This window comes from Gossypium hirsutum, chromosome D11 (assembly GCF_007990345.1).
Source record: "Gossypium hirsutum isolate 1008001.06 chromosome D11, Gossypium_hirsutum_v2.1, whole genome shotgun sequence".
In the NCBI taxonomy this organism is placed as follows: domain Eukaryota; kingdom Viridiplantae; phylum Streptophyta; class Magnoliopsida; order Malvales; family Malvaceae; genus Gossypium; species Gossypium hirsutum.
Window position 1 is genome coordinate 52,093,480 of NC_053447.1, and position 12,209 is coordinate 52,105,688.

Here is a 12,209-nt window from a genome sequence, read left to right on the forward strand (position 1 = left end):
GCTATAAATTCTGAAAATTTTATGGTAGAAATTTATTTGAGTCTAGTTTCTAAAACATCAAGCGAATCTTAATTTGGAATTCTGTAGCTCAAGATATAAATAATTTAGTTACAATGACGCAAGTAGATAACTTTGAATGAACAAATAAGAAAATAGTGAAAACATATATGAATATTTAGCTAGCATGGGTTCCATTAAAAATGGATCACAAGGCCAAGGCCAATCTGGGCCGAGTGGGCCACACGGGCACATACGAGCGTGTGGGCCCATTTTTACCGAAATATTTCTAAGGTTGCACGGGTCGACCAAGTCGACTGTGAACCTACTGTAAGGTCGATAAGCGCTACTTAGACCCCTAAATGTCTGAAATTGACTGAATGATATATGTACTACGCATGTTAATATCTAAACCGAATATATGTACTGAAATTGCATAATAGCATATCATCCATTGTATGTTGCATTGCATTGGGTTGGGGGTTGTTATTCGGAGGAAGTGTACTGAAAGACTTTAAGCTTAATTTACTAGTAGCTTAGCTGCAAACTACTATTTTGTATCGTATGCGGTACTACTTGGAGTGTTGGGATGGGTGGGTTGATTATATCCCCACATGGAGTATAGGGTTAGACGGAGATGGTGTGTAGAGGCTAGTTGGGTAGGATTTGCTGCTGCATAGCTGTTACTGCTACTATACTATGACAGGCTAAGGCCCTACTGCATTTTGACACTGCACTAAGATGGGCTAAAGCCCTACTGCATTTTTGACACTGTACTGAGATGGGCTAAGGCCCAAACTTTCACTACTATTGAAAAAGGCTTAGGCCCAAAACTGTTCAACTGTGCACTGTGAATACTGATTGTTTGTTTGTTTCTACGGGATTACACACTAAGTTTACGTAAACTCACCCTTTTTTGTTTAATGTACACAGGTAATCCCCAAACATAGACGGGTCGGTGTGATGGAGGACTCAGCGGTGACCACAGTAATTTTTGGACTTCATGGTCTTCAATTTACGATTTATGATTTGATTATTATTGATTATTTGGGTTGTAATTTAAGGACCCTCTGGGAATTTGCTTTAAATTTTTGGTTTTTATTTATTTATTTTACTTTATGGATTTTTACCTGTTGGTCGTAGGAAATTCGGTTTTCAAAAAGTTAAAGTATTTTCTAAATACATGATCACATAGACTGTTTTATTAAAGCTTCTACAACGAGGGATGTTTCAAAAAAATGTTTTAAATGAATAAATATGACTTCCTAAGTTCCAAAAAAGGTTTACTAAAGATAATAACATGGAATGTTTTCATCATAACACTGAGGTTTCGAAAACACTATTGTGTGACATTGTCAGATACAACCATAACATCTAGGCTAGGTTTGGGGTGTTACATTTAGTGGTATCAAAGCCAGGTAAAATAGAGTTTGGGGTGTTCTTAAATATTAATTAAATATATTCACAAACTCTTTCATCGGAATTATGGTCTCAAAACCACTGTTTTCGACACTGCTGAAAAACGAGCTATTAAATCTCAAATGTGTGTGTTTACGTGTTAAGATTTCTCAAAGAATGAAAATCATAATGATAAAAAGATCGAACAATAAGCACCTAGTATGTACAATAGAAAATGATGAAATAAAAAAAATTGAAGGCTTTTCTTTTGATTTGTAACACCCCTAACCCGTATTTGTTGCCGAAACAGGGTTTAGGAGCATTACCGAAGTTTACAAATCAATCTCAGATATTTTATATTACTTAACATTCATATCAAAAATTAATCATATCGTCCCTTGTATGATCCATCAAGGCCCAAAACATACATTAGAAACAAATCGGGACTAAATCAGAAACTCAGAGAATTTTTCATGAAATTTCAAATTTTTCCAAGGTGAAGGGGACACACGCTCGTGTTGTCAAGCCGTGTGGCTCACACAGCCAAGTGACACACCCGTGTCTTAGGTCATGTGGTATTTGAAGTAGGGCACACGGTCGTGTCCCTAGCCCGTGTAACTCTCTGACTTGTAATATATTTAAGTACAGGGGTCACATGACCAAGCCACACGTCCATGTGTCAGGCCGTGTGAAAATACCTGAGCATTCTGTTTTGAATTTTTAAGATGCAGGGGGCACACAGCCATGTCACATGCCCATGTATTATGTCGTGTGTCACACACGACTAAGACACGCACCCGTGTCTATGCCCGTGTGGACAAAATAAGGCCATTTCTAAACCTACCCAATTTTGTCTTCCACCTACATCAACACTTAAACGCATTCCCAAACCAATACAAGAAATTTAAATCAAACCAAAACCAAGTCATATACATGATAGTTTTATTACTTGTATTCATAAACCCTATTTTACCCAACTGATACCACTAAATGTAACACCCCAAACCCAGCCTAGATGTTACATTCTTAATAAATTTCGTGTAGAAAATCAATTTTTCAAAAACTTGTGCCATGGTGTTTTGCAAAATACCCTTTTAATTCATGCATGCAATTTATCCATATTTCTGAGACCTAGGCCCTGAGACCACTAAATGTGACTTCCCCAAGATGGCCTAGATGTTAGAGCCGAATTTGGGAGATTACATTAGCCACTGAAGCAGCCCAGTAAGTTATCGAAGTTTTAAAAATTAATTAAAACATTTGTTTGTTTTTTAAGGAAGTTTAGTCTATTTTCAGAAAAATATAGGAGTTTAAAAAAAGATTAAGTTTAACATCTTCATTATAATAGTGTTTACTATTGAAAACTTAGTTGAAAATCCAAATTACTCTTTTAACAATACATATTTGCAATTACGCAACGAAAAAGTGATATTAATGTAACTTTAATAAAAACCATGTTTCATGCATAATTAAATAAAAATTCATATTCTAATAGCCTAAATGAATTAAGTGTCATGTATACCTAAAGATAAATCGTAAACTAGCTCCCATGGCACGATAAGTTATCGAAGTTTTAGAAATAGTTAATTAAAATATTTGTTTATTTTAGACGAAAGTTTAGTCTTTTTTGAGAAAAAACACAGGAGTTTTTAAAAAACGATTAATTGTAACATCTTCATTATAATGGTGTTTACTATTGAAAACTTAGTTGAAAATCAGAATTACCTTTTTAACAATACATATTTACAATTTAGTAGCAGAAAAGTGATATTAACATAAATTTAATAAAAAACATGTTTCATTCATAATTAAATAAAAATTCATATTCTAATAGCCTAAATGATTTAAATGTCATGTATGCGAAAGTAAAAACTGTAAATTGACTCCCATGTCACAATAATAATATTGTTTCAAATAACTGAAACTATAAAATAATCAATCTAAAATACTTTTATATAGAAATCAACATTCCAAGCCGAGCCCTTCGAATGCCAAGTCCGCGTCATAACCTTGTTGGTTATCTGAAAAGAAGGAAACTAAGAGGAAATGAGCTATGAAAGCTCAATGTGAGTTCAATCACAAGAAAATAGGAGCAACTAATAACATATAAAGGCACAGTTCATACCAATATTCACATAAAACATTCAATATGTCGGAAATACATAAGAATTTAATATTGTATAAGCATGCACATAACACATCAAGTTTGTGAATTCAGAATCCAAAACACATGCTTTTCAAATACCAATAGGTTCAGCTTAACAGATAAAATCCTACCCTACCGCTACACACCATAAGAGTTCCCCAGAACTCATCCATCCCTACACACCGATTTGTGGACAAACTACATAAAGATTCAGAACATGTTTGGTTGGATGGAATATCCTATGCATTTCAACTCTATTCAATGGCCCACTATAAACTGTTGTTTGGTTTAAGGTAATAGCCTACTACGGGCCGAATGGAATCAGCCTCTATTACTAGACAACCTGTAATAGCAATTCGGGGGTTGGGGGTCTGAATTGCTATTCAAAACCACCCCTAATAACATTTTTCCTTTTTTGCACCAAAATAGCCTGCCTCTCTTCTTCATCGTTCTCACTTTCACTTCAGATTTCTTCCTTGAAATTTATCCCCAAAGTGAACCCTAGAAATTAGCTCCTTAATCGATGAAAAATCAAGCATCCATTCGCCATCTTCATCTTCCTTCTACTTGAACCTCCTTATTTACAGTAAGTGCCTTTGATTCTTTTTTTTCTCTATTTTTTTAGTTAAAGTTCTTTCACTTCTTTCGACTTTTCTTTTCCCCTTTCGTATTTGGATATAAACTAGCAAAGTAAATTGTAAAACCAGTAAAGCAAATTACAGAGCCTCTATTCGACAAATGATTCGGTGATAAGCAGCTATTCATTAGTTTGGTTCACCAAATCCTCCATTCAACAGAATTTCATTCATCTCCCATTCACCTCCTCCCGTAATAGTCATTCCCCACCTAATCTAAAGAATAGCATTACAGAGCCTCCACCGAATAAGAAAAAAACATAACCTTCCATTCTTGCCCTTTACCACTCTCCCTCAGCAAACACCTCAAGCCACCACATCCTAACCATTTCTCCTCATTCCCGTTTAGTTATTCTCATCCCACGACCATCATCGAGAGAGATCTCGACATTGTAAAAAGCTTCCCCAAAGTTGAGACGAGTAAGGTTATTATTCCCTCTTAATCTCACCTCATTATGAAAATTTCATCTCTTTGCTTCTTTGCTTGTATTTTATTAGTAGGGAGCTGTGCAAAAAATGAGTTTTTGAAAAAAAATTATTCGATTGGTTGATCCGATTATTTTAGGGCAATTTAGGGTTAGAAAGCTAAGCTTTTTTTCGAATTGTTGGGTATTTCTGTTTGTTGTAAGGGATTTGAGGTTGCTTGTCTCAATAGTAAGGGATTTCAATTTGAGGTTGGAATTTGTTGTTTGTCGTAAATGGGTTGATGGGGTTTTGGATTTTGAGCTTTGAATCAATTACAGAGTTTTTGAGCAAGAAAAAGAAAAAGAAAATAGAGGCTGGGGAGATGAGGAAATCGTTTTACTAGTAAATTTGCCATTGTTGTGCTTTCTTTTTTCAATTTTGATTCTGAACTGTTTGGCTAGTTACAGTGTAAGCTGAACAAATCATTTCAATTGACAAAACCATTGAAGTTAAATTAAAGAGAAATTCAACAGATGTACTAATACGCTTTGTTTATTTTTGAATCTTAATGCTTAGAGAATCATAAGTTGCATAAAGATTAAGCTACTGCATCAGGTTTTAGATAAATTTTTACCAGCATAAGGTTTTTAGTTGGAACCATTATGTGTTAAATGTGTATCCTCTTGAAATAATTGAATGGTTTGTGTTTTAGCTAAAGGAGTGGTTGAAGGTAGAAACAAGAAGGGGAAAAATATCACTTAAGGGTGTGATAAGGTATCAATACCCTCCCAATGTCTTTGTTGTAAGTTGGTTATTGTGTTCAACTTTAGAAAGATGGAATTTGTTAATGGAAAAGGAGGCTATCATGGTAAAGAGCATCACACCCTCGTAGGCTGCCAAATGCCAAAAGTCAACAAGAACAAAAAAAATGAACAAGGAAAAGGGACAAAAACAAATATCTCCACTGGAATGATGATACCATTACTCTTTTCTAGTAATACAAGAAAGACAATATATACATGTTAAACTACATTTGCAATTCAGATTTGATCTTTTTACTTTAAACAAGAAAATTTTGGTTATATCTAATTTTCGATATGTTTTTATTTTTGGTATGTTTTATTTAAAACAATTTTAATCTTTTAATTTAGTTTTAAACTCTTTTTATTTTCGATATCTTTACTTTATGCTATATTTAATTTTGATCTTCAAACAATGTTTTATATTACTTATATTGTTTGATTAAAAATTATAACTAACACTACAAAAATTATCTCAACAAACGAAACAAAAAAAGAAGAAAGTAGAATGCTACAAACAAATCATGTTATGGTAAGAATGTACTGCATATTGAGTTTTAGATTTTATTTAAATAAAAATAATAATTGAATATTTTAAAATACATAATTTTTAAGATATTTAACACACTATATACCTATAATCAAATTGAGTTAATACAAAATAAAAGAAATTATGTAACACCTTAAACCCGGCCTAGATATTATGGTCGAGTCTGGTGTGTTACATTGAAGTGTCTTTCGAAAATTGAACTCATTGGCAAAAATTTTTGTTTCCAAGTTTAAGATGAACCCCTTTTATTATTATTCAACAAATCAACTAGTCGATACATTTGTCTTATTATCTAATATTGTTTTAATAAGTTGGCCTAAAATCGCGGAAGCTTTTTAAATTCTATTATTTAGAACTCGTGTCTTTGAAAACGGTAATTATTTTAAAAATTTGTCTTCCCCTAAACTAGCAGTTGAAAATATGTAAGCAAAAGCCCACTTAAAAATTTAAACCAACTTATAGGCCTTATTACAAAAGCAAAACCCAACTTATAATTTAAATTAAAATAAAAGCAAATGTGAACAGTTGCAATTGTGTGGCCACCTCCAAGTCTCTCGTAGCACCGAATCGCCTATGGCTGAGGATTACCTGCACAGTTAAAAGGAGAGGGTGAGTTTACGAAACTCAGTGTGTAATTTCCTATCAGTCAATCAATATACGTCATGCAGTAACAGTTTGGGCCTGAGTCCCAAACAGTAACAGTATGGTGTGGGCCTTAGCCCATTACAGTAATAGTGTGGGCCTTAGCCCATTATAGTAATAGTGTGGGCCTTAGCCCAATACAGTAACAGTGTAGGCCTTAACCGAATACAGTAACCAGTGCAGTGTAGTAATACAACCCAACCCAATCCAACCAACACACCACTCCGTACCACCAACACATCATGTGGTAATAAAATCGACCCACCCAGCTAACACACCAATATCGCAGCAAAACTGCCAGTAATAGTGATGCAGCAAAGCTGCCAGTAATAATATATGTGGCAAAGCCACCAGTACAGTATACTTCCCCTATATCAGAATCCCAACCCAATGCAGTATGTCATGTCATAAATCATACGTGTATGCAGTATGTCATACTCAGTAACAATCATATATATATCATAGAGCAAATCAGTTATACACTTATTTCAACTCCTAGGGGTATAACAGTCATTTTACCCTTCGAGGGTATTTCGATCATTTTACCCTTTGAGGGTATTTCGATCATTTTACGCTTCGGGGGTATTTCGATCATTTTACCCTTTAGGGGTATTTTAGTCATTTTACCCTTTGAGGGTATTTCAGTCATTTTACCCTTCGAGGGTATTTCGATCATTTTACCCTCCAGGGGTATTTCGGTCATTTTAGGCCCATTATGGCCTAAGCCCATGAAAACACTCATAGAGGCCTCTACAATCTAGCTTTTCAGCTTTTGCCGATTTGCAGTTGAGAGAGGGTGTGATTACACACTTATTTACGAGAAGAGTGTTATTTCCACGTACGCCCACTTAGAAATAAACATGACCCCAAAGTTAGTCCATTTGTAGCTAGGGTAAAAACTCCCTCTTATAACACTTAGGCCCGTTCTTTTTCCCGTTTGAGAATGACTTTTTCACCCAAAAGTGCTTTTCTCTTAAAAGGAGCCAAGAACAGCCTCCTTTTCTCTTAAAATTTCTCTATCAAAAAAGTGCTTCTCTCTAGATGGAGAAGCTAAAAAATTCTCCTTTTCTTCTGCTGTAACTGCTTTTGGATGAAAATTGACCAAATACCCCTGTCTTCTCCCCCAAACGTTTTTCCCCTCTGCTGGTTCCCTATATGTTCTTTCCCCTCTGCTGGTGAAATTGGAGCTTTATACCAGATTTATTTTCCCCATTTTCGGCTTTCAAAGCTCTATTTTCTGTTCTTTGTTCCTCTTCCGTAGCAGGTGAGAGTTTCTTTTATATTTCTTCTTCTGTTTTATTAGTTCCTCTTCTGTTTAATATTTTTAAGCTGTTGATTAAGAGTTTGAAGCTGTTGATTTGCTGGTATTTCTTGAGACAAATGATTTCAACTATTACTTCTTTTCTTGTTTCAATCTTCCTTTCTCTCATTGTCTTATTTTGCTCTCTTTTTGTTTGTTGAACTTCCCCAATAATCAATAACCAATGAGAATGAGAACAACTCGACTTTTACTTGAATATCTTTATTAAAATTTGTCTAATCTGGTGGTTTCTGAGAGGAAAAAAATGGGATTCGTTTGGCTTTGAAGATTCTTAAACTGTGTTCAAGCATTTGTTGTTGCTCTTCTTGATGTTATTCGAGCTAGAAATCATCAATGGAGGAAAATTTGGTATGCATCAAAGCATTTTGTTCACGGTACTAGTGGTTTTAGGACGGATTCCTTCTTTATACTGCTTTTGCTATTAAGAGATGAAAAAGAATAATTGACTTCTCTTGTTAACCGCACTCTAGCAATATTCAATTGACGTGCATGTTATGGTTTACAATACGAGGATTTTTAGCCTGGTAGACTGGTTGAGGTGTGAGTTTACAAAGGTGGATAACGAGTATGCGGGTCTGGTAAAAGAGTTTACGTAGGAAGAGTGCTGGCTTTGGCTAATATGGGGTTTTGGTGCTTCAATCTGTTTGGGTTTTTGTTGCCTGTTTATCTACCTAAAGTTTTTAATATGTATTACTCTGAAACTAAGGTCAAAGACTGAATACAATAGTAGAGTAGTTGAAATGAAATGTTCTCATTTCATATATTCCCAGTAAAGTTAAAGTGGTGTGGTTTGGTTTATGTAATTTTAATCCTTCTATATAATGTGTCTCTGTAATTTTGATCTTATGGTTGAGGTTTCTTACATTTATGCATACATGTGCAATCTAACATTTGAAGCCACTCCATATCCCAAAGTGTTAAACTCTAGTCCAACAGATGGTAGAATGAGTGATGCCCTTGTCACGATTCTTGGATGGATCATATTCCCTAGCCTGCCCTAAGTAATGAGTTAGAAGTAGGTTGGGTCCATTCTGTCTACTCTACATTCTTGCATCATTTTGGCTTAATCCACTCATGCTAACAGCATCAAACTCCTAATTGGGCAGATATTAACCCACCATCTCTCTCTCTCTTTGATAATAAAACTATAATCAATACCCTATGTGTTTGGCTGTTTGGACAAAAGTTCGAGTCTAAAAAATATGGATTTAGATAAGATTTTGGGTCGGTTTGAGAATATACTTATTATATTTTATTTAAATTTATAATTATATTTGTAAATTAATAAATAAAACTTAGTTTAAAAATCAACCTAGCACCGTGAACAACAGAAGAATAAGCAAATGTTACATGGTAAGCCCAAATCTCACCTACAAACCATTAACTCAAAATGTCTAAAACCAAAGATAAAAATGCACGTAGATGGTGTAACTTAATTGTAATAATATACCAAAAATACTAACCCATAATCATAAATTTCGATAGGGTCGACCCTTCTTTTTTTAATTTACAAATAATTATTGTAGCATGAAAAACTTCATTATTTGTTGAATGCTTTATATTACTGTGAATTTTGAATTTTTTCATGTGTGGTTTATTCAAAATGTGATTCGTTATTTATAAGGTGAAAATTGAGGTTATCTTTTGACTGAAAACAATGCTAGAAATTTAAAAGCTTGGTTTAAGAAAACATAAATTAAACTTTCAGGTGGTTAAAGTTGTTTCAATCAATCTTATATTGAAATGACTTTGGCATCCATGTGGGTTCTAGCCTAGGACTGGTGATGTGGTATGCTGTACTAGGTTTTGTTCTAACCAGAAATAAGTTTTAGAAATAATGTGCCTACAAAGAATTTTATAGATATCCTGATGGCCAGAAAGGATCACTGTAGTATTACAAATATGGTAGCATGATGACTGCATGTTTTAAGTTTGTTTATTTATCTTCTCTTTTACACAGTAAATTATTGTAGCATGAAAAGCTTCATTATTTGGCATTGTTGTTTGCATAGTTAAAAAAAAGGTTAATTTCATCTGTTAAATACATTAAAAAATTTCATCTGTTAAAATTCTTGAATTCTTGGTTTATTATGCAATAAGTTAAAGTTTTATCAAAGTTTTCTCTTATTACTAAGGTTAAAACAGTTTAATATGGTTTACAATATATTTTGTAAATGATTTACAATATATTTAAGTTTAATATGATTGATTTACAATATATTATTTTTTAATTTATTTCCCCTTCACTATTTTCAGCTTATTCTCAATCAACCTATTCTGGAATTCCTTGGTTCTTGGACTTGACAAAGTAAATCCCAGGTTTGTGAGCTTATTACGTTTCTTTTATTACTTTTGCCTTGGATTCTGAATAGTTGGATGCAGTTAACATTGATGTATCATTTTGCAAAATTATATTAGAGGAAAATATTTTCATACACATTTAACATGTAAAATTAATATTAGAGGAAAATATTTACGGTCGGGTCCATTTTTTGGTAAAATTAATATTAGAATAGTATTTTCATACACATGTAAACAAATATACTTATGTGACATTTGATTTTCTTGATTGCTTTACTGGCGTCAACGAATATGTTCGTATACACAATAGATGAGTACTTCGGCAGTTGAAGTTAGTGGTGAAAAGGTGAAAGCAATGTGGGATAAGAGATTGACAGAATTATTTTATGATATTTCTATTAAAGAGATATTGAAAGGCGGCCTGGTACTCATTTTACAAAAGATGGATGGTTGAAAATAATGACCAACTTTAAGAAAGAAACGGGAAAGGGTTTTTCACAAAGACAACTTAAAAATAGGTGGGATGCCCTAAAAAAAGAATGGAAAGCTTGGAAGAAACTTAAAGGCGAAGATACTGGTCTAGGGTGGAATCCTATAAAAAGAACTGTTGATGAATCGGATGATTGGTGGGAGAGTAGGCTACAGGTACATTAATAATTCTGAATATTTTTGTTTTTTCTTATTTATGAGGCTATTGATAATTACTGTTATTAAACTATCATTTTATATGTATGTTGTGCCTGAAGCTCAAAAATTTTGAACTTTGGGCATTGATCCCGAATTTGAAGGAAAGTTAGATCAAATGTTCATGGGGATAGTTGCAACAGGAGATAAAGCATGGGCACCTTCTTTTGGTACACTCCGGAGTGATTTTTTTGAGGATGTTACCAACGAAATTCCTGAAGAGAATGAAGAAGAGAATATGAGAAATGATGTTCACATTTCAAATGATGTTCAAATTGATGGGAACGGTCAAAAAAGAAAAAACCCTGAGATATCAAGTTCACATTTAAAACTGGAAGAAAGAAATCCTCAAAGCAAATTGGAGGGGCTACAAGATTGTCCAGTCAAATAGAAAAATTATGCAATGCAGCTGACAATATGAGTCAAGCCACATCTAGTTTGACTCCTATTATGGATCCATATGGTATTCTGCAAGTAGTCAAAGTGCTTGACAACATGTCGGAGGAAGTTCCAGAAGCTAGTCCGCTATACTTTTTCGCACTTAAATTATTGCTCAATAAGGACAAGCGAATTATGTTTTTATCAATTAATTCCAATATTAGAGCTTTGTGGCTTAAGTCGGAAATGGAGGATAGTTGAACATTTTCTGATCTTCTAGGGTTCAGAGATATCTATTATGTGACTAAACAACAATGCTAAACTAGTTTTATCAATAGTTATTTATGTTTGGTTTTTAGATATTGAATTTATGTTCTATTTATTTATGTTTAATCTAGTTTTATTAATAGTTGTTTATGTTTGGTCTTTGGATATTGAATTTATGTTCTACTTATTTATACTAAATTAGTTTTATCAATAGTTGTTTAAATATGATTTTGGATATAAAATTTATTCACAGGTGATGAGTATAGTTGAGAATTACAGCGGTGATGAAAATGATGATGAAAGGGAAAAGAAAGAGATTTTACAACGCATGGAATGTTTTAATCGATTATTTGTTGCTCCATTCTCTTCCGTACAATTACATTACGAGAAGTATATATCGAGGCAACCATGCATGGATTCTAAACAGTCAAGTGAGACATGGATATGAGAGATACTCGACGGTCATAAATCACGTTGTATGATTAATTTTTGGATGTCTAAATTGGTATTCACAAGTTTGTTGAGAGTTTTGGAGACAAGATACAACTTGCAAACTTCAAGAAACATATCTTCTACTGAAATGTTGGGAATTTTTATATACATCTTGGGCACCGGCGCAAAAGTTTCCCAATGTCGAGAAAGATTTCAGAGATCTAGATCAACAATAAGTTGACACTTTGCAACT

The 12,209-nt window shown here is 33.6% G+C and overlaps 1 long non-coding RNA gene across 1 annotated transcript; it reads left to right on the forward strand.

The window, feature by feature from the left end:
• The first annotated feature begins 7,513 nt into the window (after nucleotides 1-7,513).
• On the forward strand, nucleotides 7,514-11,617 carry LOC107961774 (uncharacterized). Its single transcript, XR_001701409.2, has 4 exons — nucleotides 7,514-7,837; nucleotides 10,151-10,213; nucleotides 10,506-10,840; nucleotides 10,942-11,617. It is a non-coding gene; the product is annotated as an uncharacterized lncRNA (long non-coding RNA).
• Nucleotides 11,618-12,209: the final 592 nt, after the last annotated feature.